The following is an 8,369-nucleotide window of genomic DNA, read 5'->3' as shown; positions in this document are numbered from 1 at the left end:
GCTTTGAAGAATTTATCCTGCATACAGATATGAAGACTATCCTAGACTCAGGATATCTGCACATGTACAATTGTTTCTCTAAATTGTAAATACTGGTCTGAAATACAGTTAAACTGGGGTCACTATCTCATCCTGGGTGGGAGATCATTTTTTCCTCAATGCCAAATATCCACTGAGAATTAAAGAACAGATGAAATTTCCTAACCATTTATAAGAATTCACACGATAAAGGGTAATTATTAGAGTTTACATGTGCTCGGTTTTCTTTTATTTATTTATTTTTTTTTGAGAGGTTTTTGCTATAGGGCACGTGCGCTTGCCAGACAGACAGAGAGATAGAAAGCGAGAAATCACCCTCCAGAGGGGATGGCCATGCCGCAATCCCTTCTCCTCCATTCTCCTCTTGGGATCTTGGGCACACACCCACACATGCCCAGCGTGAGTTTAAGCTGCCGGGTCCGGAACTCAAACCGTGTTTGACTATGTGGGAGTCCAGTGGCATAGCCATTACGCTAACTGCTGGTCCCATGCTCGGTTTTCTTAAAGCCATATATTTTATTCTCGAAAAAAGAAAGGACATGGCATGGGTAGACCAAGAATGTTGTGAATTCTGGAAAATTAAATTCTTTTTCCCTTGCTTAACAACCAACTATATCCATGAGTTATGAATTATATCCACAACAGAACTGTGTTTTGCCACATGTCAAAGAAAGACCAATAATTTAGCCTGACTGTCCCACTAAACTTTATCTAGTACTACTACTCTTGGACCTTTTACAAAAGATTTTTCAAATAATTTATTACCTATGACAACTTAGAGGAGCAGTGTGAGGGCCTGAATACTTCAACCAAGCAGTTAAGGCAACAAACTTCCTTTTCAAGCCTCTTCTCCTGGCCTGAATTTTTATATACTAAAATCACCCATCTCCTTTCATTTCTGCAGGGGTACCCAGAAGAAAGTGTCATTTCTTGGCCATCACAAGTCCCAGGTAAAATCTTCTCCATTCTTCAGTGTTCTGGCCTCTAGACCTGCAACTCATGACTGAGTGATTACGTCTAGTTCTCAATAAGAGAGATCTCCAGCACAGGTGAGAGTAGCTGAAAGGCGTTCTGGATGTTTGAAGCTCTATTTGATGCCACTGGAAATACTGCAGTGATTAATGGATTAAGAGCATCTCCCTTTTCTTTGATCCCAGCAGTTTTTAGGCAGGTGGTGAACTCTTTCAACAGAGAGGACAACTCTTTACGCACCGTAACTGTCACCTGAGAGTTTGGCCACTTTCTAAGGCTGTCACTTCTTGCTTCTGGCCATGCAGAATCAAAGCTGCCATTTTGTGGACCAGTTCAATAGGGCAGGCAATCAGTTCTGCTAGACTTCAGATAGCAAATGCATGGATATTCTCTATTGAGTTTTTGACTTGCTCAGTAGTTTCGTTTTCTGACTGTTCTTATTCCTCTTTCTCTGCTAATGGTCTGGTCAAAGATATCCTGATCCATTCATAGGTGGTATTTCTTGCCCTAGCAAGTTTCTCTGGTTTGGAGGAGACATCCAGCTGGAAAAACAGCTCTCTGATTTCTTTGATAAAATCTTCCTCCCCTTTCTTTTTCATCATCCTCTTCTTCACAAAACTCTGCTGGGAAAAATGCTTCTTTGAGTTACTCTAATTCGAGTTTTAGAGTCTCTGATTCTTCCCCACTCAGAGAATTACTTTCACCTTTAGTTCACTTTTGTGAGAAAGCATGTCCAGAGCTTCTAGAAGTGAGCGGCCTTGAAATTCATCAAAGAGTAGCCCATAATGAGTTTTCTTATCTGTATCCATGGAAACATCAGCAGAGGTCCACAGTTCTTTCTCCTTTGTTTCTCCTAAAACCTGAGACAGTATAGAATTTTGATTCATCAGACCTTTGGCTCTTTTAAATCCAGGATCCCCTTCAGCTATTACATCCATTGTCTTTTTTGCAATGAATTCTAAAGCATCTAACCCCCTGCTGAAAGCGTTCTTTCCTGTGCTGTGAACAGCAGTAGAGATGGTTGAGAATACACCAAATGGCCCAGCCACTGGGGAGGAGTTTTCACTCTCTTTGGCATTTGTCTCTCCTGCTGCATATTTAATTTCAGCTGAAATTTCTCTGGGACTAGGAATTCCAACGGATGTTTCTGCCTTCTCAGTGGACATTTGAAATATCTTGTCCTACTGTGGCTACTGTAGCTGAGGCTGAGGAAAGTAAGGACTTGTCCCAGCTCCTCCTGTAGCCCCATCCAGTCTAGGGTACATCTTTGGAAACAGTCTCTTGAACAGGGAGAACTTCTGAAGTCTCCAGGTCATTGGAAGGTTTGGCCTCTGGTCTTTTCTGAGTAGAAGCTACAGGTTCTGATTTACTCTCTGGCTTGGCATTTTGGTCAGGAGACTCAGAATTCCTGGCTGGCTCACAATTTTCATCTTCAAGGATGGGGATTTCTTCAGTTATCTCTGGAGTTTTTTCATTGTCTTTATCCGACATGATTAGAACATTGCCTAGCCGACTGTCATAGTCACCGCAGCCACCATCGCCACTGCCACCCTTGTTTGTGTTTTATTCTGGCTGTAATTGGACACATTTTGGGTTTTTTTTTTTTCCTACTTAATTCTGTTCACTTTTTTACTTAATATTATCAATAGAAGAATACCAAAGCTTAGTTGAGAATGCTAGCTCCTAATAAGCCACAAACTAATGTGAGTGGACAGTTCCTGGATGTCAGGACTATTGTCTGTCTCATTCTCTTGTTCTCTCTTTGGTCTCCCTTCCTCCTTACTCAACTCAAACTTTAAGTCAAGCGCAGATGAAGTTTCCACCATGACATTAATCCATAACACCCAGACTTTTCAGCATTGTCAAAAACCATTCTAATCAAGAGTCTATTTAAAGAATATTATCTGTATCTGTACTAGGATTAATTTTCTCAGCAACTTTTGTTCTTAGGTGAGTTGTTGAATCCTCTGATTCAAGAATGGCTGTACAGTAATATTTAAGATATAAAACATTGGCCAACTGCAACATGCAGTTACCAGGAACAAACAAATGAAAGGCTATTAGTTTTAGAACAAGTGCTGAACATGACGGTCTAGATAGTAAAACCCAGCACCTCCTCCCAAAAATAAGACCTAGAATGAAAGTTTGCTTTCAAAAGTAAATTGTATTTGTTTGTTTTTTGTTTTGTTTTATAGCATAGATATGCACTATCCTGTTTGCTCTGTAGTATGTATGTGCACCAAGAACTGTTTGCTGTGACAAAAACCATCATTTGTCTTACTAAAATTATGCAATTCTTCCCCTTAAACTGTAATAATGATATAAAGTGAGTATTAATAAAGACAAATTAGCGATTCTAAATTTTCTATAATTAGTAAAAATTTTTAATTACTGTAGGTTCAATGATTTCAGAAAATATAGAAATATAAATATAAGTAAATGATGTCTTTACTGTTAACTTATTAACACTGTCATTATAGTTTATTCAGATGGAAACCTATTCAGATATGAAACATACATGGTTTTATTTATTGATAAATAAATGAATATTTTAAAGTTATATTTAAAACCTTAAATTATTTTAATTTACATACTTACATATCTAAGCCTGTCTAAACATATATATAAAATTATTTTAATGAATCTTTAAAGAAAATGTTTATGGGTATGTAGTAAATAGATAAAGATAACCATGGAGTCTTATTTTACATAAAATTGTTAAATTGTTTTATGATCAGAGTAGTAGAACTTTCATTTTTCACCAAAATATTCTGTTAACTGTTAAAGCTTTTTAATACCTTTGAAAAATGTTTTTTAACAATATCTATTCCATTAAAAATATTACATTCCAGGCCAGCAGGTGTCATGGTGTTTGGGGAGCTAGATCCCACATGACGAACTCCAAATACCAGACTCAGCAGGCTGAAAAACACACGGATACATGTGCGTGCTTGCCCAAAATCTCAAGAAGAGAATGGAGAAGGGATTGTGGTGTGGCCATTCCCTATGGGGAAGATTTCTCACTTTCCCACTCCCTCAGTCTCTCATTGCTGAGTGCACATACTATACAGAAAGAAAAAAAAAAGTTAAGTTCTTCATTACTATTACCTTTTATTGCTACTTATTTTTATTATGTCATTTCTATTTATAGATACTTAGGAATTACATTTAATATTCTTTCTTTCTTTTTATTGATTTCTTCCTTCCTTTCTTCTTTCTTCTTTTAAGATTTTTCCATAGGTGGTGCACAGAGAAACAGAGAGAAAAAACACGAAAGAGAGAAAGATCTTCAAATGAATTATGGATGTGACCATTTGCATAACATACTGAGTTGAAAAAATAAGCATCTATGTATTTTGAAATGTTATATCATTAATTCTTTTGGTTTGAGTTAAAAGAGACTGTCTTAATGGGTTGTAAAATGTTCACAGATATCTCAAAAATCTTTGGCAGCCAGATTGTAGAACCAGCAGCTTATCTACCAAGGAAGGTATAGTAGTGGTCCCTTTGTATCAGATGGGGGATTGGTTCCAAGACACTCCCTTCCCTTCCATAGATACCATAATCTGAGAATGCTCAATTTTTTTTTTAATTTAAAACAGATAGATTGACATGAAACCTATGCAAATCCTCCCATATACTTCAAATCATTTCTATATTACTTATAATAATAAATGCAATCAAAATACTATATAAATAGTTGTTATACTCTATTGTTTTAATTTACATTATTTTTATTATTTATTTTTAGAATGATTTTTTTTGCTATATACACTCTCTGGAAAGACAGAAACAGAGAGAAAGAAAGCAAGAAATCATCCCCAGGTGGATGGTCACGCTGCCATCCCTTCTCCTCCATTCTCTTCTTGGTATTTTGGGTAAAATCACACCTGGTATGATTTTTAAGCTACCGAGTCTGGGTCTCAAACATTGGGAAACTACATGGGAGTCCAGCAATGTTACCATTATGCCATCTGCTGGCCCTAGTTTTTTTTATTGTTATTCTTAATATTTGCTTTTTTTTGTCAAATTTTGTCTGCATTTTGTTGAATTCATTGATGCAAAATCTGTGGAAATGAACAACCAAATGCATATTCCTTAATTGCTGTTTCTAATCTATTCAGGAGATAAGCAAAGAAGGATTTAATATTTGGAGCTCCAAACTATGAAGAATAAAGAAAAGTCAGTGGGTAGAACCAAGGCCCAGTGAAAAGTAATGCACTATTCTAACCAAAGAATAAAGAGACATCAATTGTCCCCCAAATTTTTCACAAACCAAGGATTGCCTATGTGCTTCCTATGTTTCACCATAATGTAATCACGTGTTACAATGACCAAGTCTTTCTCTTCCACTGTTGGTTGTATAGTGTGTGTGTGTGTGTGTATGTGTGTGTGTGCAGTATTTGATTTTTTGTTTTAGTTATTGGTTTTCTAGGTGAAAAGTCACCAGACCCAGAAATGAATGAAATCCAGACTTGATTTTTATCTACAGTCTTGATTATAAGCTTGACTCTGTGATTGGTTAAGATCTCGTGGGTTGTTGTAAAAAGTACATCTTATATACAAGAAGAAGGAAAATATTTGTAACTAAAATACTGATAGGCTGTGGCATTTGCTCATCATTTTCATTTTCTTCTGTTCTTACCATTCTCTCCACTCTGCTGACTTAGTACCATGACATGTGAACTCCTTAGGCCAATGCAGAGCAAGGATAAGTAATAAAAGTTCATAGCAGAAGTTTTAATAGATATTGCAAGACCAGCTTATGACACAGTGATAACAGAACTGTATTTACATGGGTAAGGTCTACAGTTTGTCTTGGGACCTCCCTGAATACCGAGTGTGAGGACACATGCACACATATTCATGATATGACTGGAAAAAAAACTAGAAGTGGCTTGTAGCTTGAAGACCCTGGTAAGGGTGTCTGTCACACTCTGTGTCCTTCATAGGAAAAAAAAAGTGTGTGTGTGTGTGTGTGTGTGTTTTAGGAAAGACAGAGTACATGCTTGTGCTACCCTATTTGCTCCTTTCTCTTCCTGTAAGCTCAGAGGCTTCTAGTAAGTTTATCTTTTTTTTTTTTTCTTTAAGTATTTGCCATAGGGCACAGGCATGGCTGGAGAGAGACAGAGAAAGATAGAGGGAAAGAAAGTGAGAAATCACCCCCTAGGGGGACGGCTATGCCACAGTCCCTTCTCCTCCATTTTCCTCTCAGGATTGTGGGCACACACTCACATGCACCTGGTGTGCTTTTAAAACTGCCAGATCCAGGCTGAACCTTGGTCAACTATATGGGAATCCAGAACTCTACCATGTCACCTGCTGGTCTTCCCAGTAAATTTTTAGTATACATATTTATTCTTATTAAATTGAATATAGACATACGTTTCTGAAACTGAGACAGATTGCTATTACTTATCTCAATAGCCCGCCACACTCCGTTTCTTCTCCCTTTAGAGCATGTGAGAGCCAGATGGTTAGGCTAGTCTTTATAGTCTGTGTTTCTTGCACCAGAGAGGTAGAACATTGAAATTATTAATCTGGAAGTTCATATAGTAATAGGAGAGCTGTCTCCCTCTTCCATTTTGATAAGAGAGAAGCTTTTTCTCCCTAGTCATTTACAATATTTTGAAGTATAAAAAAGGTGAATCCTTGGCTTTGGTTTTTACGTTACTACTTTGGAATATAAATTCACACTTCAAGGGAAGAAACTTTCTTATGATATCTTCTGTCATTTTTTCAATGCCAAGATGTCTTTCAATCCAGATTACAATTATTTTCTTACCAACTAGGCAGAATCATGAATATTTTTTATTTATACTCTTAACTCCTGCACCCTGGATTTGGGAATAGAGTATACCTGTGAATCCAAGCAAAGCACAGTTAAGCCGAAGGACATGAAGATGTCCTCAAAATTCATGATACATGACCAATTAATAGCTATTTTGGGGGACCAGCAGTTGGTGTAATTGCTATGTCGCTGAACTCCCATATAGTTGATCTCAATTCAAGTCTCCGACCCGGTGGCTTAAACTCACGCTGCGTGCATGTGCGTGCACCCTCATGATGTCAAGAGGAGAATGAAGGAGAAGGGATTGCAGCATGGCCATTCCCCCCGGGGATGATATCTCATTTTCTTTCTCTCTGTCATTCTGGCGATTGCATGTGCCCTATAGCAAAAAACTCTCTAAATAAATAAATAAATAGATAAATAAATAAATATAAACTATTTTTGAGTTGAAGCTTTTGCAGCAGAGCTACAAGAAGAATCCAAAGTACCTCCACATAAATATGATTAAATAGGGTAGCCCTTGAAGATGGTTTGTTTTCCTTTTGCTGACTAACCTTGCTTTATTTTCTAACTCATAACAAACAAATAGAAACTAATCACAGTTTTGCTGAGTTTTCACAGGAATTGGGCCTTAAAAACACAACTGGAGTGCAGTTTGAATGAACAAAAGAAAGAGGAAAAACACAGTGATTTTGAGAGTGAAGTAGCCCAGTGATTTTCAACTCTAGTGCCAACATGTCTCCATGTAGCTGTGCAGAAGAGCATGTAGTACCCTGGCCTCCTGTTCCTCTTCTCTTTTCTCCTTTAAAATCCCCCTGTCCTAGTCTGTGACTTTAGAGATGGTCTTTGAAAATGACTTTGACATCTTCCCAGATTACTGGCTTGCTCTATAAAGCTACTTTTCATATCCAACAACATTTGCTTCTCAAGTATTGGCATTTGGGTAGTGGGCAGCTGAACTTGGGCCAGGCCTGCAGTTGATCTGGTTACACCTTGTGAGGTTGACATTGATTTATCTGAACCATAAAACAATTAAAACTGAAAATGCAGTCTTTAAAATGTTTCCCTTAATCGTAAAAGCCCTGAATTTGGGCCAGCAGATTGTAGCAGTTACATCACTGGACTCTCACATGACCTGACCATGGGTTCAAGTCTTGGACCTGGCAGCTTAAAATTCATGCCAGGAACATCCGTGTGCATACCCAAAATCCCAAGAAGAAAATAGGGGAGAAGGAACTGCAGTGTGGCCATCTCATTGCTTTCTGTCTCTCTGGCAAGTACACATGCTCTATCACAAAAATCTCTCTCAACAAACAAACAAACACAGCCCTGAATAGTGGTTAAGTTAGAGCAAAGAAAAACAAGAGCTAAACAGTAAAATGGTAAAAAAAAAAAAAGAAAAAAGAAAAAAAATCAAGACTATTGCAATAAGGGGAAAGAAAGAGACATTAGTATCGATTGTGTTAAATATTAAATAAAACAAAGAAAAAGAGTATGGATGGAAAAATATGAAGAGAATTGTGGGTTGTTTTTTTTTTTTTGGAGAGATTTTTTTTGCTACAGGGCG

At 37.4% G+C, this 8,369-nt stretch overlaps 1 pseudogene; it reads right to left on the bottom strand.

Moving 5' to 3' along the window:
• Positions 1 to 1,056: 1,056 nt before the first annotated feature.
• On the bottom strand, positions 1,057 to 2,502 carry LOC102468443 (protein FAM114A2 pseudogene; annotated as a pseudogene).
• Between the last annotated feature and the right edge of the window lie 5,867 nt (positions 2,503 to 8,369).

The sequence above is a fragment of the Tupaia chinensis genome, unplaced genomic scaffold (genome assembly GCF_000334495.1).
Source record: "Tupaia chinensis unplaced genomic scaffold, TupChi_1.0 Scaffold143943_1, whole genome shotgun sequence".
NCBI classification, from domain to species: Eukaryota; Metazoa; Chordata; class Mammalia; order Scandentia; family Tupaiidae; genus Tupaia; species Tupaia belangeri.
Note: the sequence above shows the minus strand (reverse complement) of the source record. Positions and strands in the feature narration are given on the sequence as shown.